A 23,173-nucleotide genomic window follows, 5' to 3' on the forward strand; every position below is an offset into this window, starting at 1 on the left:
AACCTTCTTTTGTTAATTACAAAATGTCAAGTTACTTAATCTGTGTCTTGGTTTTCTCAACTATAAATTAGGGATATCTCTGTACCTCCTGCACAGAATTGTGTCCCATCCACCCTATTAAAGCTCTCAGTAAATAGGAGGTTTTGTATCATTGTTAATAACCACCAGAGTTATTATCTGAGCTAAAAAGCTCCTGCTAGTTGCATTGTCTTCTAAATCATCTGAACAGGCACTGCTGTCTAGTTGGTAGTTTTATTTTTTTCACCTTGTACATAATTACTGACAGAGGAAGGTGGTACAACAGATAGAGCCGCTGTCTGTTATGAGTTCTCTGGTCTATATACTTGATCGCTTTACCTTACCCACAGTTGAATAATTATGAGAACACTTAAACCTCCCAAAGAGCAAAGTACATGTGGTTTTTGATGTCTATTTACCCTTTTATGTCTAGTCCCTGGACTGTGTTCCAAATACTTGGGAATTCTGGCAACATTTCCTACCCTTACGTGTGGCATCACAAAAATCAATCTGCCAATTTTACGAGCAGTTTGAAGTTAAAATGATTATGTTCCAACATAATTCTGCAAAGGCTCTTCTCTTTGTTCTGCCACTCATTTTGTCAAAAAATAATTCTTTATTCTTTTATGGTTCCTCAGATCCTGAAGAACTACTCAGACTCAATTGCTTCTGAACCTCATTCGTTTTCAATCTAACAGTAATAGTTTTTCCCTTACAGCATTGTCCTTGATCCCATGCTGAAAAAGCAGTAAATAAACATGCACTTGAGATCCATCAGGAGAAAATTCATATAAGCAAAGGAACATGGCAGCTTCCATGGCTGTTCCCTTCACATGGATGCACCCTTGTCTGTCCTCTCGCCTGGAGACCCAACCCTTCCAGGCCGGGTCTGTGGACTGCCACTTTGCCACCTGTGCTCCTCAAGTCAGGACTGGACAGATCACCCATTGAAGTTGTTCTCTTCAACCAGTATTTTCTTCTGGAAGAGAGAAAATACTTCAGAAGAGCAAATAAAGTCAAGCACGCTGCCATTAGTCACAGGTCTGCTTGAAAACCGTAGAATTTTTAAAAATCTCTTCAGTCCGAAGTTAACCTATTTGAAACTGACCCTTGGGAGTTAGCCTCCTGTCTAAAGGTTTAGCTGTAAGTAAACAATCTAAAAAAAATTAAAGACCTTGTTTTTGATCAGACTGTTCAAAGAAAGACTTTTGTGGGTAAAAGTTCACTAGGCTAAACAATGGAGACATCTGAGAGTAGAATGTGGCCCTCCCTCATAAAACAGGGGGTCTTAGTCCACCTTGACTAGGCACCTTCGTGGGAGGACATGGGCAAAGACAGCTTGGTTCACTGCTCAGAATTTTGCAATATTTGATCTTTGATATTAGGAGAGTTGATTAGAAGAGACTATGTCCCGCAGTTAGGTATTTATCTAGGTCTAGGGAAAACTGGGAACAAATGTCAACGGGGTTGGTCTTCACTTAGCAAATAAACTCCTGAATCATTTTTAATGATTAAAAAGCAAAAGGAAACAAGTAGCAGCTTTCTCACTCCCTTGGCGTGGTATCAGCCACACTGTGGTTTCTCAAGCTGCCTTTAAAAAAAAAAATACAGAATCGAAAAGATTACCAGCCAATCAGACCCACCCCCGATTTAAATTTTATCTTTAACCTTTAGGAGATAGAAAAATAAACTTAATCCTTCCTTAATGAACCCCCACATTAGGAGAGGCCTATATTAATCACTTTTTCAAGAGTGTGAAGGTAACTACACGTCTGTGAATTTGCCTGTGAATTCTAGTTGTGGCAATCATATGTCCTAAATGATCAGATTTTACTTATATACTTTATTTTAGAAGTTCTTTATTCCACAGATCATGGAATTAAGAAAATTTTCTTTTTGTAAAATTAGGATTATTTTAGCGATTGCCTCATAAATTCTGTTAACAAGCATGATGTTTAAAGCTGTTTTAGGCTGAGGGAAGTTTGTCGAAGAACAGCGTTCTTTCATTTCCTTATGACATTTTACCATGGTAATAGTCATACCCATATGACTAATGCACACCAAAAGAACAGTGCTTATCACAGTCACTGCTAGAATTATCCTGCCCCTCTCCTTAATCTAGTGTAAGTGGCCCTTGCTGTGGGGTATTGACCACACAGACCTGCTAGTTCGAGTGATGTCCATAGTCCACTCTCATATCTCTCATGTCACTATGGTTTCATCCCAGTGAACCCCCAAAAAAGTACAGAAGGGAGATCAGCAAAATAAATGCCCTTTTTCCCACTCCCCCCCACCACCACGTAAGAGAAAGTTGGTTTGGAGAACAATGAAATTAGTGATACAAGTGGACCGTGTGATGTCTTTTTCCTACTCCTTAGTTTCAGTGTACAATGGGAGTCCTGCTGTATGACCTGGCTGATAATCCCAGATATGCCAGCAAGACGTCACATCTTTCCCAGCAGTTTGCCTTGGAGGTAACTCAGTCTCTAATCTCTCTCCCCTTTCCTGGGGTCTGCTGTTCCTAACCTCCGCGGTGCTGTGTGGATGCCCACCCACCTGCGGGCCGATCTAGACTTTACCCATGGAGTTACTCTCATTCCAGGAGCTGTCTCTTGCTGTTCCCAGTAGTTTACTCTCTGATTGTTCAGTCAGAAAAAGCCCTAAATGCTTCAGATAGCTCCACAGCGCAGTCCAGGTGGCCTTTGGCACTCTGGTGCCACAGAAGAATCATGTGGTCACATGGTGACCGGCCAAGTGTGACCCTTCATCACTGTGAGCAGCAGATATGCTTCTTTATTCTTAAAATTGTACATGCAGTCAGTCACTGTTGGAACACAAGTGTGTGCCTGTGTGTGCACGGGCGCGCGCGCACACACACACACACACACACACACACACACACACCCCTTTCAAGGACAAATGTTAAATTAGAGATACAATATAAAACCCTCCTGCTGCCTATAAAGTGAATTCATCCCATGGACATGTCTGAGCGGTGTAGTGTTTTGTCGTGGCTGCTGTCTTTAAACAGTGTTTACTGTCTTTAAAAGGAACGTGTCATTCTCATTTTCCCCAGTCCCTCTTCCTTCCTGTCGTTTCCACCGAGTTTCATCAGCCATTTATATACTAGCCTGACCTCTGCAAATGTATTTCAGAGTTTGAGATCCCTATACCTAAACCCAGAATGATGATGATACACATTATCGAATTACCTTGACTATGTGAACATATTTCTTCCCTTCCCCCCACCCCCTTCTGCTTTGAGACTTTGCCCCTTGGATCTTAATGTCATAATAGGCCACTCCTTAGCTACTCCCTGACCATGTGAAGTTTCTAAATGTTCCTTTAAGGATCTGGGTAAGTTCTTAGCAAGACATATTCTCTACCCCTGCCTTTGAACTCCTGGAGATGAAGAAGATGGCTGAGTCTTCATGTCACTTTAGTGGAAGTCATCTTCCTAGTTCTTCCTCAGTAGTCTCACTGATATTGTTTGGGATACTAATAATTGAGGAATAATTCCTTTCGCATATAGTTTTGGGTTTTTTAAAAAAGATTTATTTATTTATGCATACAAGAACTGGGATACAGGCCAGAGGTGTGTGGGGCGAAGATTCACCAGAGATAGAGTGGGGAACAGAACAGGCAGACTGGCTGAAATACACTGCTGAGGGGAGCAGTGGGTGAGACAGGAGAAGTCTGCTGTGCCATGTGGGTAGCTCCCTGGCAGGCCAGGGATCGAACTTGTGCTGCAGAGGCTGTGGATAGCTTCATAGTGCTGTGCTTAACCCCTTGTGCCACCAGGGAGGACCTCAAATATAGTTTAATGATTTTTCATTTCCTTCGGTTTTGCCACCAAACATTTTCATTTGTTCAACAAATATTTATTGAGCTCCTACTATGAGTCAGGCATACTCATGCTGGAAATAGAGCAATGGACAAAAAAAAGTTCCCAGCCATCATGAAGTTTACATTCTACCAAGGGAAACAATTTTAGTCTCCACAGAAGAGAGCCTATTGTTAATGTCTGAAATGCAGAACATTTAATACATTTTGGCTTTAATTCAGAATTATCTGGTTTGCATATGCATCTTTCAGGAGATTTTTATCTCAATTCTAAGTAATTACATAGTATTAAATATTCATTTAGTAATAAAATGTTCAAATCTAACCAGTTTTTGACTAGTTAGTTCAAGAGATAGGGAAGATTATAAATGACACCAAGGTCATTAACTATTGGGCTTATTCTAGGCACTAATTAGTTCATATCCTTGAGTCTCACAGCTGCAGAGCACTTTGCCAACCTGACCATTCCTTCAAAAACATACAGTTGGAAATGAGAGAAATTGTGAAATGATAGCTTACTTGTCTATTAGCACTGATGGAAAAAGAACTCAGCATCCACAGCCTGACGGTGGTTTTCTCAGAAGCATGCAGGACACAGGGTCCTCTTCAAACTGAAAGCTCTCCAGGCTCCCTGGGTCTCCACCAGCAGGAGGACCAGGAGAGGGTTCTTTTCCTTGGATGAGATCTTTGGGATGGGGTTGCAGTCCCTTTATTCCTGAGCAGCTTCTGTGGTATAATCCTCTGTCTTCAAGAGAGTCTCTGAATTAAACTATTGATGCAGATCATTTATTTATATATTTATTTTAAAGATTTATTTATTTATGCAGACAAGAATTGGGGTACAGGCCAGAGGTATGGGGGGTGAGAGGATTCACCAGAGACAGAGTGGGGAACAAAACAGGCAGATTGACTGAAATACACTGCTGAGGGGAGCAGCAAGCGAGACAGGAGAGGTATGTTGTGCCATGTACGTAGCTCCCTGGCTGGGGATGGAACTCGTGCTGCAGTGGCTGCGGATAACTTCATAGTGCTGTGTCTTAACCCCTTGCACCACCAAGGAGGCCCTGATGCAGATCATTTAAAGGCATTACACATATGAGGGGATGTTTTGGAAATGTAAGCTGATCATTGTATTCTTCAAACACCTCTGGAGGACCTGGCTGCCAAGGTCCACATATGTGAAGGTCTAGGAAAGAGTTCATTCTAAGGGAAGAGAGGGTCACAAGACAGGATCGGAATGCTGGGCACAGACTAGAATCATGTTTGAATCCTAGGGGAAGGGAGCTAAAATAAACGACATGTAATAATGTCATACCTAAAAAAAGTAGTTTCCACAAGGTCTCTGTGAGCCATCAAGACTTTAAAGCAGCCCTTCTAGATCTGCTGAGTCACGGTCAGAGCATATTTGGGGTGAAGAGTGCTTTTAGCAGTTGGAATGTCTATTACAAGCATAACAGGCTGGAATGGGCAACATCGGAGCCTCAGAAGAGGCAGAGACAACATCACTGCAGCAAACACTGGCGTTGCCGCAGACAGCAGTCGCCTCAGGTGCTTTTGGCCCTAACTTACATGACTGAAGGTACAGGTTAGTTTCAAGATGGCAGGAAATTGCAATGAAATGAATCAGAGAGGAAAGAGAATGCACAAAAGATCTGTAAGTATAGTTAAGATTCCAAAGATTTCTCACTAGCAGAGAAGGAAGTTATAAATATGAAAAGGAGGAAGACCAAAATGAACTCAGCAGTGCTAGACTGAAATTGGAAATATCAATATGAGCAGCTTGTGTTATAAGTTTGTGTGTGTGTGTGCGTGTGTGTGTCTGTGTGTGTGTGTGAGAGAGAGAAAGAGAGTCTGTTTTCTAAGAGGACCTATAAACAATGAAACACCTGGACAAATGAATATACTCAGAACCCAAACCTTTCTAAATATTATTCTCTACTAAAGAAATCAGGGCTTTGTAGAGAAGTGGCGGATTTCAGGGCTAGTGCTATGAAAATACAAGAAAAACCTAGAATATCTTGTTTCAACAAGTTAGGAAGCTCAAGAAATTTTGGAGATGTGTCAAAAGGATAATTTGAAGGGATCCCACTATCCACATCAGGGACAATGAGAATCATAATAAATAGGGTTAGTAAGATTATAATCCTTTGAATAAAATAGCAATCTGTGGATCTTAAGGTATACATAAATAACTAAACAAATCTTTCCCTTAATTGCTTATAGGCTTATAAAATCACCATTTGGCAGTCAAGAATCATCAGTGGATGCTAAAATTAGTGGGTAAAGTTTAATGAGGAGCAGGATATTTAGGAAGTCTCAAAGTATCTCCCCACAAGATGTTGGTTAACTATAAAGGGGGGAAATGCTAATTTTAAAATGCAGAGGCCTGACTTGCAACATACATTGACACGGGGCACCTGATGAAGGGGCTTTAATGCTACCTTAACTGAGTCATTGGAGGTAACTGCAGCCATAATGGAACAAGTAAACTCCTAGTATATACTAAAAAGATCACATCACTTGTGTGGCATTCCTACTAAGAATGCACAACCTGAACCTAATCATGAGTAAACATCAGACAACCCACGATGAGGAAGGAACACTAACTGACCTGTCACTTCAAATATGTCAAGGTCATGAAAAACAAAGTGTGCAGAATCTAGTCCAGTTTAAAGAAGGTTAAAGATGACTTGACAACTGCATGTAATACACAATCTGGAATTTTCTTTTACTCTAATGGACACTAGTGGGACAATTGAGCAAAATTTGAATGATAGAACAAAGAGAGCAAACATTTTAAAGAGAATTTGGTGGTGCTTCTGTCTGTGATCTGTGTTGGTTTTTAGTCAGCTTTGACTTCTGCTTCCAAAATTTTTTTATATTTTTAAAATATAAAAGAATATAAAACCGTTTGCTCCAGTATTTGTTTGCTCTCTTTACTCTATTATATCTATAGCACTTGTGGAAAGGAAATAGCCATACTGAGAGACAAATTGTATTTGTTTCTTCAAAAAAAGAAAAACAAGTAGATGGTTTATTCTAAGAATCTCCAGGAACTTATACTCTAAACGTCCATAAATACATATTCTAGAGACTCTTATCATCCAGAACCCCACTGCAGCTTCTCTTTAATCTTTTTAAACATCCTGTTATATAAATTGCAGCTGCATCTATAGCAGGAAGAATAAGACATAATTGGTCAAACATCAAAAGCACTTGGGTGGGTCTTACACAGACCTTTAGTTTTCTTTCTTACCAACGTCATGTGCTTAGATTTTTTCTTTCAACCATATTAATGTATTTTTTGCTTGTTTCTTCTTTTTCCTTCCTCCTAACTAATTACTATGAATTTTGGCCAGGTCAGGAATTTTTCCCAGAAAGAGACCCCTAAGTAATAAAAAGCAGACAAACAGTACCTGAAGATAAAATGTAAATTCTTTTCAGTCCCCCCACCCCATCCCTTTGACTTCTTTGTCCTTACTGAATGGGATTCATTGGTTTGCACGTCCTCAGCTTTGTAGAAGCTCAGGTCTTTCACCTGAGCTATGCTAGGAATTTCCTACTGACTTTCCTGGGATGGTCCTCATCACCCGGGAATATGTATTCTATAATGTGATATTACATATATAACGGCAGCATTAAGTCAAATTTTGGAGGGGCCTCCCTGGTGGCACAGGGATTAAAGACGGGACTATCAAGCTATCGCCAGCCACTGCAACATGAGTTTGATCCCTGCCAGGGAGCAACCCACATGGCTCAGCAGACCTCTACTGCCTTGCCAGATGCTCCCCTCAGCAGTGTATTTCAGTAGATCTGCCTGTTCTGCTCCCCACTCTGTCTCTGGTGAATCCTCTCACCTCCCACCTCTGGCTTACACCCCAGTTCTTGTATGCATAAATAAACAAATCTTTTAAAAGAAAAGTTTTGGAAGTCATTTAGCTTATCTTTGCTTCCAATGCAGACATTTCTCCCTTAACTTTTTTGACAAATGGTCTCCAGCCAGGACTCAGTTATTTGTTATAACAAGGGACTCCCTGTAGTGTAGGGCAACCCCTCCATTGCTGGACAGCTCTCATTGTAACCCTTGTTTCTTGCTGTGGTTCTTTGGAGTCTCAGAGAACAATAACCCTTCACACATGTGGTGATTGCTAATTTGTTCTATAAAGCTACTGAGAAGGTCTCAGAATGATTTTTCAGATCCCATTAAATAAATGCATAAAACATCCAAAGTTAAAAATAGTTAATTCTGGAAGGTCAGTTCATACTCATGTTTCTATTTTCTCGCTTGTACGAGAAAATTCTAATTTTCACAGTCAATATTTATAGGGCAGTACAGTGTTTCTTCTAGATGCCAGTTCCTGGCATGCATATAAATATCCCACAGTAACTCTGAAAGATAGGAGTTTTAACTATGGCATAGAGGGATTAAGTAATTTGCTTGAGGTCATCCAGCTAAATAAGTGGCTAAAAAGAAATTGAACCCAGATTTGCCTAATTCTTAACCATTTCTCTTATAATAAGAAAAACTACTTGTTTTGGTGATGGGAGGATTTTTAGTGTGTGTTCAGATATTGATGCAATATGCTAGATTTTTGGTGGTGAGTGTTGTATGTAAGACACTCCTGAAGAGGTAGGATCTATTTCTGAATCATACACAATGTAAAGCAATGTTACCTTAATGAAAAGAAATTGCAGAAAAATCCAATGTGCGGTCTCCCTGGTGCCTAGGGGTTAAGTCTTAACGCTATCATCACTACGGCCTGACTAGGGCCTGAGTTCCATTCCTGGCCAGGGAGCTGACCCACATGTGGTGCAGCAGACCTCTCGTCTCACCCACTGCTCCCCTTAGCAGTGTATTTCAGTAAATTCCTTGTTCTGTTCCTCACTCTGTCACTGGTGAATTCTCTCACCCCCTGCACCTCTGGCCTACACCCCAGTTCTTCTACACAAAAATAAAAAAATGAATGTTTCATTCTTTAAAAAAAAAATCCAATATGCTAGATTTGACCTGAACAGCATAAAGAGCACTGTGATTATCACATGTTTTGTTGGTCACAGTACAATCTCTTAATGTCCCAAAGATGACATCTGATTTTTCACCTGTGATAATGAGATTATTGGTTCATGCAGAGATTTAAAAAAAATCCCTTGGTTCTTATTTTCTTTTTCTTTTTTCCTTTGAATCCCTCTTACCCCTTCTCCATCACCCCACCAACTCTTACCCCTCCTGTAACCATTTTATCAATCCAGTTGTTACTATTTTCCCCACGCTCATATAATCACATGTAGACAAATACAAATGCATTCAATACAGATTTTTTTTGTCATTTAGAAAGTGACCACATTTTTGCTTGTTTCTTTTACTAAAACACTTCCTTGTGTAAAAGCCCTCCAAATAAACTAGTGGAGTACAAATTTATTTCTTTTAATGGATGGACCAAAATGTAGCTGCCCTGTAACTTTTACACCACTCCCCTATTGATAGGTAATGCATTGCAATAAGGATTTGTATGTGTTGCCACTTAAAACACTGCTCCAGGGCCTTCTCGGTGGTGCAAGGGGCTAAGACACAACCTATGAAGCTATCTGCAGCCACTGCAGCACGAGTTCAATGCCCTGCCAGGGAGCTACCACATGGCACAGCAGACCTCTCCTGATTCACCCACTGCTCCTCTCAGCAGTGTATTTCAGTGGATCTGCCTGTTCTGTTCCCCACTCTGTCTCTGGTGAATCCTCTAACCCCCCCACCTCTGGCCTGTACCCCAGTTCTTGTATATATAAATAAATAAGTCTTTAAAAAAAAACTGCTCCAGTAAATATCCTTGCACATATATACTATGATGTTTTTAATGCAATGATTTTATTTCAGTGGGATAGATTCCCAGAGCTGAGATTGCTAGGTCAAAGGTTATATGTATTTTTAAAAGAATAACTACTGCCAACTGTTGCTTTCCAAAAAGGTTGTTACCCTTTTTATTTCCATAGCTACACATGAAAATACCCGTTACCCCACATCCCTCCAACAAAACGTAATACAGGGTCCTCCCTGGTGGCACAAGGGTTAAGATGCAACCTATGAAGCTATCTGCAGCCACTGCAATGTGAGTTCGATGCCTGGCCAGGGAGGTGACCCACATGGCACAGCAGACCTCTCCTGACTTGCCCGCTGCTCCCTTCAGCAGTATATTTCAGTAGATCTGCCTGTTCTGTTTCCCACTCTGTCTCTGGTGAATCCTCTCACCCTCCCGCACCTCTGGCCTGTACCCCAGTTCTTGTATGCATAAATAAATAAATATTTTTTTAAAAAAAGGTAATACAGCCTATTCAGCAGCCATTCTAATAAAACTTTTGTGAAACTACTTAATGTAATAAAGTTAATTTACTGCAAATCAACAGCAATTATAATTCTAATTAGCAAAATATTAAAACTCTTTCAGTCCAAATCAGCAACTACACATTGAGCTTTTAATTTAGTATACCTCCCAAGTCTTTAATCTTAAAATTAATGTGTAATGAATATGTGCATATAACAATATGCATACATGCACAGATCAATGAATTATTACAAAATAAATACATCCCTATAACCACCACCCAAGTCAATAGACATTACCAGCACCTCGATATTCTTTCTCACGCTCCTCCCAATCACTGTCCCCTTGAGAACCATGGTTAATGACTCTTAATTTTACTTGGGGTTTTGAAATATATAGAGATAGAATGATGCAGCTTATACTTTTGTGTATGTCTGTTTTATTTCCCTGACAATTATCTTTGTGAAGTTTCTCCATGTGGGTAGCAGTAGTTCACTCATTTTTACTGATGTTCATTGTATGAATAATATACACAATTAATTATTCTATTTTTAATAAACTTTCAGGCCCTTTGGAATCTGAAACCTGTTATCCAATATATTAGCCACCAATACTCCCAGTCTTATGTCATTAGAAATTTGATCACACCTTCTCTGTCTATGCAAGCCATTGACTTTGCCAGGACCAGACAGATTTGGGCCAGTCAACTAGAAGTCTTTCTTCAGGGCCTCCCTGGTGGTGCAAGGGGTTAAGACACAACCTATGAAGCTGTCTGCAGCCACTGCAGCATGAGTTCGATCCCCGGCCAGGGAGCAACCCACATGGCACAGCAGACCTCTCCTGATTCACTCGCTGCCCCCCTCAGCAGTGTACTTCAGCAGATCTACCTTTTCTGTTTCCCACTGTCTCTGGTGAATCCTCTCACCTCCCACACCTCTGGCCTGTACCCCAGCTTTTGTATGCATACGTAAATAAATCTTTAAAAAAAAAAGGAAGTCTCCCTTCAAGTTAACCTTAATACCCCAATTATTATTGAGAAACTTGTTCAATTTACTAAAACTATAGCTATCTGCAGTATCATTTAACATACCTTCCGCACCTTATCTGATTCAAATTAGTAAATATTTCTTGAAAGTCTACTACATTTCAGATGCTGACAGGGGCTGGAGCAGTGAACAAAAGAGCAGAGCCTGGGCCTCCCCGGTGGCGGTGGCGCAGCGGTTGAGCGCTGGGTTGCGAAGCTGCCCGCAGCCTCTGCAGCGCGGTTCGATCCCCGACTGCTCCCCGGCCACCAGAGGAGGGTCTCACATGGCGCGCAGACTTCTCTTGCCGCCCGCTGCTCCCCGCTCTGGCTCTGGTGAATTCTCTCACCCTCCCGCGCTTCTGACTGTACCCAGTGCTTGTATAAATTAATTAATTAATTAATTAATTAATCTTTAAAAAAAAAAGAGCAGAACCACACACTCGTGGAATTTACATTCTGTTTGATGAGGCAGATGTAAATGAAAATATCATTAACTTGATAATTTTATTTAAGTGTGTGATGAAAGTGAAACAGGGCAATATGATAAGAAGGGAGGTGGACAGCTTTAGAAGGTTCTAGCCACTTAAGAACGGGAATATATCATTCCAGACAAGGGAGCAGCAGCCCTGAGAGCCTGGAGGAGGGGATGAGCATCAAGTTTGGTGGACCTGGAGTGAACTGTAAACAAGCAGCAGAGGAGAGGTAGGCATGAGCCAGATCATTTAGGATCTTTCTCTTTTTTTTAATTTTAATTTATTTGTGTGTAGAAGAACTGGGGTGTAGGCCAGAGGAGGGGGCAGTGAGAGGATTCACCAGAGACAGAGTGGGGAACAGAGCAGGCTGATGTGCTGAAATACACTGCTGAGGGGAGCAGTAGGGAGACAGGAGAGGTCTGCTGAGCCATATGTGGATCAGCTCCCTGGCTGGTGTTCGAACTCAGGCCATCATGGGCTGTTGTGATGATAGCACTGAGACTTAACCCCTCGGCTACCAGGGAGACCCCCCCTCTTTAGGATCTTGAAGTCCTTTTGTTCTGGTTGTAATGGTGGAAGGGGAAGGAGATGCTGCAAGGACTTGCCACCCAGACATGAAAAGTGTGTCAGCAAACAGCCTTGAGCTGACAGGCTTCTGCAGGGTCTACCTCAGTAGCAGAGAGCCTCTGCTACCTGGGGACTTGTGCTTCCTGGGCAGACATCTGTGACTGGGGGAGGACAGGGCACTAAAGCCTCAGCCATTGTGATCTGGCCCTAGACAATTCTGATTTACAATGTTTGCGTCAAAGCTCCTGATGGCTTGGTCAAGGCTTTGTTGAGTTTGAATCACTGATTTCTTCCTCTGCCCACTCCTGCTTCCTCCCCATTCCTTTCACAGGTATTAAACCATAACATCTTGAATCCCAAACTAGTTCTTCACATCTCTGGAGAACTCAACTTGTAACAAATGGGAAGCCATTGAATGATTTCAAGCAACGAATCAGGTGGTCTGATTTAGTTTTCAGAGCACTCCAGCTACTGAACAGAGAATGGACTGTGGGAGGTACAGTGAGAACAGTGATGTGAGGGGAAGGTGACCTCACCTGAGAGGAGAAAGAAATTAAGCAGACGTAGATGCACTTTGGGTTTAATTTGTTTATAGAATTCATAACTGTCGTTCATCCCAAGCATTTTAATCAGTTGTTTTGCTGAAAACTAATTCAGCATGCCTTTCTATGCTTTTCATCTTCCTGTCCGGCATTCACTTCAAGAAAAGGAAAGAGCATTAGTTTGGGCCTGGGTGATACAGCCCCTAGTTACCTGGAGAGTCTCATCCTCACACACTCTCTTCTGTTTGCCATTCCAGCTCCTTCAGCTCTTTCCTGTCCCTTGGTGTGGCAAGTTTACTGCTGCCTCACACTTTTTCCACATGGGGTTTTTCCCACAGTGCCTTCAGCATTCCCCACACCTTGCTTACTGACATTCTGTTTATCCTTCAAGGCTCACCTTACATGGAGCTTCCTCACAGAGGATGGCTTCAGTGCTCTCCCTTCCTCCAATGAGGCTAATACCTCTAATTAAGTGCTCACAAAAAATCCTGTGTTTTCTTTCATAGCATTTATCACAAGTTATAATTATAATTGTTTATATTTTTTGTCTTCCTCAGTAGAGTTCCACAAGCTGCAGGAACATACCTGTTTTGTTTTCTGCTTCATGCCTGGTGCCTTGTTCAGTACCTGAGAGAGACCCAGTGGGTGCTCAGCAAGTATTCACTGAATAAATGGTGGGTTGTACTCATATTGACACCCAAGATCAAAACATTTTATTAATTATTTTATTTTATTTATTTATGATGTAAGAGCTGGGATGTAGGCCAGAGGAGGGGCCGGTAAGAGGATTCACCAGAGACAGAGTGGGGAACAGAACACGATGATCTGCTGAAATACACTGCCGAGGGGAGCAGCAGGTGAGACAGGAGAGATCTGATGCGCCATGTCAGCTCTCTGACTGGGGATCAAACTCATGCCGCAGTGGCTGGCCATAGCTTCATAGTGCTGCATCTTAACCCCTTGCACCACCAGGGAGGCCACTTTAATTATTATTTAAACTATATGTAATGTTTAATGTATATTTAGTTATCATTTCTCAAATTATCATACATCTTGTGAATTTAAGTAGAATGAAATAAAATCTAACCTTCAAATACTTTCCAAATGCAATAAGCTTTCTTTAGAATGTTAATTTCTGGACCTCCCTGGTGATGCAGGGGTGAAACAACACACTATGAAGCAATCCGCAGCCTCTGCAGCACAAGTTTGATCCCTGACCAGTCAGGGAGCAACCCACATGTCGCAGCAGACCTCTCCTTCTCATCTGCTGCTCCCCTCATCAGTGTTTTCAGTCCCTTTGCCTGTTCTGTTCCTCACTCCGTCTCTGGTGAATCCTCTCACCCCCTGCATATCTGGCCTGTACCTCAGCTCTTGTATGCATAAATAAATAAATCTTTAAAAAAATAGAATGTTAATTTCTCATTAATAACTTCACGTTATATGTGTAATCATTTAAAATTTTATTCATTTATTCAAAAATGTTGTGCACAAACATGACTATTTTAAATGTTAATTTTTTTAATTTAATACATTCATATGGTAAGCAAATCCATCAATTCAGAAAAGTTTAAGTATAAAAATAAAATCCTTTTTCCTATCAGCTATTCCTATTTTCTAGAGTCTAGAAGCAACCACCATTGACAGCGTCTTATGTGTTCTTCCAGAAAAGTTGCATGTACACCCCGGCATGATAAACACCTAAAAATACATAAATGGGTGTTGTATTTTACATACCGTTCTCTTCTCATTTTGTAATTACCTGGGAGATTTGTCTCATACCTATAAATTTATTTTATTGTTTTTAAATGTTGCATAACATTCTGCAGGATGAATTATAATGTATAGAGCTTGTGCCATATAAGCAGAACTTTTTAAAAAATGTTTTAGCTTTTTTGGAGGGGTGATATGATGATGACATTTCCTGTCTTGTATTAGAACTGTGTTGTTATACTCTCTCTGCAATTGATTCTCTTAATTAAAAACAAAAAGAAACAAAACCAGCCCTTAGGGTGTGATTTGCAACAACAAATTCAACAGGGAACTCAGAATCAGTAAGTGGTTTCTGAATTCACCTATTGGGGAATAGATGATGGTCCCTGATTGCATTTGCAGTAGAGACCAAAATTAAATTATCTGAAGGTAACTGCAAGTGCGGATCATTCATTAGAAGAGTTTGCCAAAAACAGCTGGAAACAGGACAGAACCTCTATGGAGGAGCAGAGCTGGGCAGAGGCTCAGTCCTGAGCTGGAAAGGCACAGCCAACACAGATATGAACTCTGCCTCCTAACCTGTTTCAATTCTTTTTTTTTTTAATTTATTTATTTATGCATACAAGAACTGGGGTACAGGTCAGAGATGCTGGGGGTGTGTGTGTGTGAGAGGATTCACCAGAGACAGAGTGGGGAACATAACAGGCAGATTGACTGAAATACACTGCTGAGGGGAGCAGCGGGAGAGGTCTGCTATGCCACATAAGTGCCTCCCTGGCTGGGGATCGAACTGTGCTTCGGTGGCTGCACCACCAGGAAGGCCCCTGTTTCAATTCTTAAAGAAAATTTGATTAATAGTGGAGAAGTGTCACCTCCTAAAAGAGTGTCTTCGTTGTTTTCTTTCCATTGTTTTCCTTGGTCAACAGTGAGCAAAGCTTAAGGATCTCGGTTCAACTGTGCCCTTGAGAGGTCAATGTGATCCAGTATTGGGAAGGCGAGGAAGACACTTGTTAGTAAACTCCTCACATTTCACCTATAAACAAAATCTAGTTTGTGTCAAGCTGATTCTTCTAGAAATGTATGGTTGTGGGGAAATTCATCACGTTCAAAAGCCTTACATTATCTTTTGTCTCAGTAGCTGACTTGGGGTGCAGACTAAGGAAGACCCAGAAACTTGGGGCCATGTGAGCCATGGCCAAAGTGGTACAGGCAACACCAGAAGCCCGCAGAGGTGGGGTCAGGTTGGTGGAGTGCATTCCAGAGTCATCTTTGACACGGTTACCCATGTGTCTGGAACAGTTGTATGAAGCATCACCACTTAAAAAGGAGTCAGAGCTTCTGTCCAGTGTCAGCCTCAGTAAACTGCGCTTTGGTCAGGGAGCAGATACGGTGCATGTTGCCAAAAGCAAGCCTGGAGCTGCTCCTAGTCCTGAGGTGGTAAAATTGGGCCCCTGCAAAGTTCTGGAGGAGGGAGAGCTCCCAAAGCGATCTGGCCTCCTGTAGGCCAAATTCTTTAGTAAAAGAGCTGAGGTGCTGTGTCTTGGTGCTTGAAGCCAGATGACATAAGGTTCATTAAATGCTAGACATGTCTTTCAAAAAATAAATCCTGAAATCATATTTGCTTTAGTGTGGATCCCTCAGGGCTTCTGCACATGGGTGTATGATTGAGGAAGGGAGTGGAGAGAACAAAATATAATAGCTGAGAAAATAATGATTAGGTTGATGGACAGAAACGCCTTGAGGCAACATACCTGAATTTTACCATTACCCTTTTCGTGTGTGGTTCTGGAAGCAATGTCCCATCTTTGTTTAGTATAAGGGGGAGCTTTTTCCTGGTAGGTCACTGGGAAGGTGGTACCAGGTTGGCAGAGGATTTGAACAAAGCGTTGGCTCTCACGACACTTCTCAAATCACATCACGTACACAGAGTGATTTGATTTCTCTTCTAATGCCTAGAACCCTCTCTGCGGATGCTGAAAAAGAGTCTCTGGATGCTCCACCGTGGTCAGGCTGGTTGATGGTCAGATGAGGAAGGAGAGTCACTTTTCAAGTTTCATCTTTTATATCTTTTGAATTGGTTTTAAGAAAATGTATCATTTTATTTAAAAAAAAAGTTGTTTTTCTAAAGACTTAACTAAGTTGTTTTTCTAAAGACTTGATTAAGGCTGAGAAAAGAAAAGTAAGATTTTTGTTCTCTGGTCAGCATAGCCTCCTGGATTTACTTCATTTCATCCCCTACTTGTTTGCTGGATTTGTGATTTCATAGTGTGCTATTTTAGCTTAGGAGCCTCTCCCTGCAACCACACACTCAAAAAAAGTTAGCTCTACTATCCTGACAGGACGGCCTCCGTGGGCCACCTCATTTTCTTCCATCCTACTTTCTGTTTTCCGTGGGCAAACAAGACATATTGTTACAAGGAGACCATCGGCCTTAAGCTGGAGATCAGAATCACAGTCAGATGCCAGCCCTGCTACTTATTAGCTACGTGACCTTTTGCAGGGCACATAAAATGCTCTGGGATTTGGTTGCCTCCTGTGGGACCCGGGAAGGTGCATTCACTAGATCAGGGGTTAAAGAGCGTGGTTCAACTCCTGTTTCTGCCACATGCTGTGTGACCCTGGTCACACTGCTTGGCTGTGCACTTCAGTTTCTACCTGGGGGTGGGAGGATGCAAGATAATTCTTCCTTCCAGGGGAGTTGGGAAAATGAGAGAAGAGACATAAACTGCCTGTGTCCAGGACACACAGGCTCTAAAGCCCCATTAGTGTCTTCCTTTCCTGTATCTTCTTCCCATTTTTTGTTTAGTTTTAACTTTATAAAATGGGAATGCAAACTTTGTAAGACCTGCCTGCTAAGCAGATCCCCTTCCTCTCACAGTGCTTTATAAACTGTAAAGCAGAAAACAGACTGTGCTTGTTTTGGTACCAGGAGGATGTGGGCTCCCAAGCTGTGAATTTCTCTGACCTCTTAATTGTGCTTGAATTCCAGAGGAGAGCTCTGTTTTGTTAGGTGGAAATTAGGTCAGCCTTTCCAGGAGCTCACCCCAGGATACAAGCTGAGGCTGACGGCACCCCTCCAAAAGACCCCACGGAGCCACCTAGGGAACATGGGGTGGCTATTTTTCCTGGGAACCACCTGGATGCTGCTCACTCCCTCACAGGAGAGAGGCTGCTCAGGCTTTTGAAATACTTTATTGAAAACCTATTCACACTTAAACGGAAGCCAAACTGTGAGGGATGCTGCTCCACCTCCTGCTGCCTCTGCTACTGCTGCTAGTTATAATAATAATAGTAATAATAATAATAATAATCGACCACACCCGCTGTTCACTATGCATGCTATGCTCTGGGATTAGATCAGAATTCCTTCAACCCAGTACTTAATTTGGTTTTTAAAACTTTTATTGCATTTCTATCTTCTCTGAAGTTCTACTTCTACAGACACATCCAGGTTTAAAATAAAAATTCTTAGACACATAAAGAGAAGACAGAAAAATGAAAAATTAGCCATTTTAATCATTTTAATTAAAGGGAGAGAGACGTGGAAGTTTATTTATTCTTTTAAAGATTTATTTGTTTATGCATACAAGACTGGGGTACAGGCCAGAGGCTTGGGGGATGAGAGGATCCACCAGAGACAGAGTGGGGAACAGAACAGGCAGACTGACTGAAATACACTGCTGAGGGGAGCAGCGGGTAAGAAAGGAGTGGTCTGCTGCGCCATGTGGGTAGCTCTCTGGCCGGGGATCAAACTCGTGCTGCAGAGGCTGTGGACAGCTTCATAGATTGCGTCTTAACCCCCTGCGCCACCAGGGAGGCCCACAATAATCATTTTGATGTGGATTCCAGGTGTGTCCAAATTATTACTCTCCCTAAGTTGTTGCCTTAAGAAAAAAGACTGGAGGGGCCTCCCAGGTGGCGCAATGAGTTAAGACACAAGCTATGAAGCTGCCCACAGCCTCTGCAGCACGAGTTCGATCCCCCAGCCAGCCAGGGAGCAACCCACATGGCGCAGCAGACCTCCTTTGACTCGCCTGCTGCTCCCCTCAGCAGTGTACTTTGGTCAGTCTGCCTGTTCTGTTCCCCACTCTGTCTCTGGTGAATCCTCTCCCCACACCTCTGACCTGTACTCCAGTTCTTGTATGCATAAATAAATCTTTAAAAAAAAAAAAAAAAGACTGGAAAGAGTGAGGAGAAAGTGGTATTCATTGCCCTACAAACATTTTAAGCAGGTCACTTTTCAAAAGGCAGGGGCGGAATTGGAAGTTGAACCACGTGTGCTGCCCAGCGCAGGGAGTCTGGCCATGTCCACCTTGGTAAATATGCCGCTGACTGACTGGACTGGGCCGCCTGCCCAGAGCCAGCCACATCCAGGAAACCTGACAAATCAGTAGCATCCGTGACTTCTTTATTTTTATTCTTTATGACTAATCAGTCCCTCTGTACCCTGATAATGGCTGGGACGAGGCATTTCTAGTACATATAGGAGCAGGGACACACGTTCTCTCCTCTTTCCTTTCTAAAGGACAATGTCAAGGACACATCCAGGCCAGGTCAGAAAATGTTACATCAGAGATACTGCTGCTATTTTTACCCCCACTTGCCTTTCAAGCAGAGCAATTTATGTGATGAAAAATAGCGGAGACAAACTGTCCTGGTATCTTCAGAGAAGAAAAACAGTGGATGATTTTACATTGCAGCAATTTTCTCTGGTGGTCACATTTCCCTTTTCTTCTTTCATTTTACTTTTTAATATTCTCTATGAGGATAGAGCTAAAGAGACTTATTACATCAGCCCAGGCCCGGAGACCTGCAGTTGCTATTCAGGATTTAATCCATTCCAGGCTGTCACCATAGATTTGAGTCAAGAGAGACTAAACAGAGAGAATGACAAGCAGTCGTGGCTGGATTTGCTTTGGTCTGGAAGTTTCCATATAGGCCGCTTGCACCCACTCCCAACCCCACATTCACCCACTGACCCCCTCTTGGATCAATTATTTTTATTTTCCAGACCTCAGTTTTCTGCTCAGCAAAATAAGAAAAAATCACTTCTGTTTCACTTAGAGAGGTATTTGTTAAGAGAATAAATGTAAGTGGGCCTCCCCTGGTGGAGCAGGCGGTTGAGCGCAGCGCTGTGAAGCTGTCCGCAGCCTCTGCGGCTCCAGTTCTATCCCAGCCAGCCGACGAGGGTCCCACGTGGCGCTGCAGACCTCTCCTGTCTCACCCGCTGCTCCCCTCAGCAGTGTGTTTCGTCAGTCTGCCCATTCTGTTACCTACTCTGTCTCTGGTGAATCCTCTCACCCTCCCGCGTATCTGGTCTGTACCCGGGTTCTAGTATAAATAAATAAATCTTTAAAAAAAGAATAAATGTGAGTAAAGTCTTGAAAGGACAGGAAGGTCATGCAGCTCTGATTCAATTCAACCATCACTTCTTTTTTTAAAAAAAGATTTATTTATTTATGCATACAAGAGTTGGGGTGCAAGCCAGAGATGCAGGGTGGGGGTGAGAGGATTCACCAGAGACAGAGTGGGGAGCAGAACAGGCAGATCTACTGAAATGCACTGTAGAGGGGAGCAGTGGGCGAGACAGGAGAGGTCTGCTGCACCATGTGGTTGCTCCCTGGCCGGGGATCGAAATTGTGCTGCCGGGGCTGCGGATAGCTTCATAGGTTCCATCTTAACCCCTTGAGCCACCAGGGAGGCCCAAACATCACTTCTTCAGCTGGTATTAGGTTCTAACAGAGTATCACATTGTACCTACCTTTAAGGAGTCAACAATCTGATAACTGGAGAAAAAAGAAATTTACAAAGAACTTTAATGCCAGGCAGCAAATGATAGTAACCCCAAGTTTCAAAAGATGGAATGTTGAGAGAATTAAGACAGCATCAGTGGATGTTTCTACATGTGTTAGGGGGAAAAGGCTGTCCTAAAGCTAATTCCATACAGGCTTTGTGGACTCCACCCCCACCCCAGGCCAAAGCCAAAGACACTGGGAACTCCAAATCCCATCCCCACCCAAGGGAAGGTGGCTGGGACCTGAGGGTGGGGTTCAGCAGCCAGGTGGGTATAAAGCCTGACACGTGGGCTTTGGAGGGGTCCCCCATTTTGGCTCTCCACCAGCTCGCAGCGTCCGGCCACTCGGAGAGTGATTTTTGGGTTTCCAGGTCGGCGGATCGGGTAGGACGCATTAAAGACTTTATTTCCCTATTTTCTCCCTGAGTTGTACATTTTCTTCTTTCCTTTTCCCTTGTAAATGAACCTTTTGTGTGTGCCTGTAGTAGAGTATTCATAAGTCCCTTGTAAGCGCGCGGGTGAGGACCCACAGCCAGGCAACCCGTTTTATATCGGGGCTGCCCTATAACACATGGAAGAGCACATTTGAGATAGGCAGGTAGAGAATAAAGATGAATGTGTGGAGGAGCCCAAGTTCAGGACATGGTCAGGGAACATGTGAGGGAGCAGTGGGCAAAAGTGGGGACCCCTCCTAGAGAGGCCAAGGAGTTTGTGTTTTGGTTACCAGAGGGGTTGGGGGATGGGGTGGAGGGAATGAGGGAGGGAGGCAGAAGGGATATGTACACAGTGGTTTGGTGGAGAGAACAAAAAGGTGTGACTCTTATAGGTAAAAAAATCTTTTTAAATAAATAAGTGATACATAACTAGTACTCCTGAGGTTCCACTCGATTTTTGTCATGAGGTATACAAATATGTTTCCCTTGATGCCTGGGTGATTTTATATTGTAATGATGTCTGCTGAATTTTCATGATTATTTGCAGATTGTTGAGGTATCAAGGCTCATTCTGTCTGACCAGGTCATATTTCATTAGTTTCCAATCATCAGTGGGATTTCAGCTCGTAAAGTCTTTTGTGTCCATCCTAATCTTGTTCCAATCAATGATGATGTCACTTTCTTAAGGCAGTGATAATATGAGCCCAAACTTTTAAAATGCTGTCATGCTTGTTTTTTTTTTTTTTTTTTAAAAAAAGAAAAAAAGTCTGTGTTTTATTCCATAGTTGAGGAGTGAGGAGATTGAATGAAGTCATACTTTAGGGCAGCTGCTGTGGGGTGGGGGTGTGTGTACAGATTGGAGAGATAAAAGGAACAGGTGCTTCAATGACGGTAAATGGCAGCGTTCTGGACCTGTCACCCACACTGAATCTCTGCTAATGTCAAATATTGTTAAAGAGAGAATGTCCCTCTCATCTCTTTCCCAAATCTGTTTTAGGTGGTTCTGTTTTCCAAGCATGAGCCTCTCTCCCCAGCAGAGGGTGAGCTTCCCAAGAACAGGACCCTTTATTTTTTCTTTTCTTCTTCTCTGTACCAGCCTGGCTGTAGCCTTCACTCAGTTGAAAAGACACCCACACACACGCCTTTAGGACCCAGCCTGTCTTCAGCCCTTCAATCAATATACCCTTCTCCTCCAACACAATGGCTCTGTGGCGGAAATGTTTACTGAAGGGGTTGATCCCTTTGGTTTAAGACTTTGTTATCGGAGATTAAATTGCAAAAACACTACCTTTTCAATGCTAAGTAGCTCTCAATACTTCAAAAGATTTTAGCCTGCCAGGCAAATATCATTTATTAATTAATTTCATTTCCCCTAAGACGACCAGCCTATTACCCTGAATTGATGGGATTCCAGACAAAAGCAAAGGAATCTGAGTAGCCTAAAAAGAATGGACGGTTTCTGTTAGGCTCCTTTGAAATGGAGAAAACAACTCTCAGACCTCCTTAGAGTCTCCAAGGTAGTGGGGGAGGGTGGCAATGAATGTCCTGCTCCCCACTGGAAACCCGTGCTTCTTACCTTTTGTGTGAGAATGCCTGAATGTCTGGCATTTTAGAGAACTCTGTCTGACAGTAAGGGAGCCAAGAAAGGGAAAAGATTGGGGCATCTGGGAATAAAGGAGAGAGGAAGGGATGGATGGTGAGTCAGAAGGAAGGACAAATTGAGGGGCAGAGAGCCATTCTGGGTGTTTTCCTGCCTTCGTGTTGATGCCTGTAGTTTTTAGTTAATTAACTAAATTAGAGGCCGCTTTGGTTCAGTTGAGAAGGCAGTATGGAAGGACAGAAAGATCTTGAATTCTGAAGAGAGGCATATTTGAATTTTAATTTCTGCTGCTTCTCACAATCTGATAACTCTGATCTTAGGGAATAAAATAGCTACTTGTTAGGATTGTTCCAAACAAGATAGATTATGTAAAAAATACCTCCTGAAAGTAATAAGCATTGAATAAGGGTGATTTATTAAGTCTCGAGAGCTGTCATTTTGCTTTGATTTAAGAGGCCTCAGAATAAGACAACTTACATAATTCAGACTAAGAATTTCAAGTCTCTGATCTCTAAAAAATATGGTTGAAATACACTAGAAAGACAAATACTTTCAGGAGATGATTGTGGTCAAGCCAAAGAGCATGACTTGAATTTACTGATTTTCAGGGAAGATTGTTGGCCACCAAATTGTTGTTGGAATTTTTCATTTGGCTTTCTGACATCATCATCTTGCTCAGTTTTAGATGAAGAAAAAGATCACCAAGTGACGTTATTGCAAGTTAAAGAGATAATTTTTGTTTATTTCTGTTTTTTAATTTTTATTTCAAGACCTGCTGGGTTGGAGGCTTAATATTTTAAGGGTCTAGTTTTAGCTTCCACAGACTTCTTCCTGATTTTCTTTCTTTTTTATCT

The 23,173-nt window shown here is 42.2% G+C and overlaps 2 long non-coding RNA genes across 3 annotated transcripts in view; both read left to right on the forward strand.

Annotated features, from left to right (window-relative positions):
* Positions 1-23,173, forward strand: part of LOC119236667 (uncharacterized) — a 139,077-nt gene that overhangs the window by 94,147 nt on the left and 21,757 nt on the right. The gene's annotated exons all lie outside the window — the stretch shown is intronic.
* LOC119236668 (uncharacterized) lies at positions 1,141-13,451 on the forward strand. Its single transcript, XR_005123134.2, has 4 exons — positions 1,141-1,161; positions 2,397-2,492; positions 11,809-11,901; positions 13,339-13,451. It is a non-coding gene; the product is annotated as an uncharacterized LOC119236668 (long non-coding RNA).

Source organism: Talpa occidentalis, unplaced genomic scaffold, assembly GCF_014898055.3.
Source record: "Talpa occidentalis isolate TD23 unplaced genomic scaffold, MPIMG_talOcc4v2.1 talOcc4.9, whole genome shotgun sequence".
Classification (NCBI taxonomy): domain Eukaryota; kingdom Metazoa; phylum Chordata; class Mammalia; order Eulipotyphla; family Talpidae; genus Talpa; species Talpa occidentalis.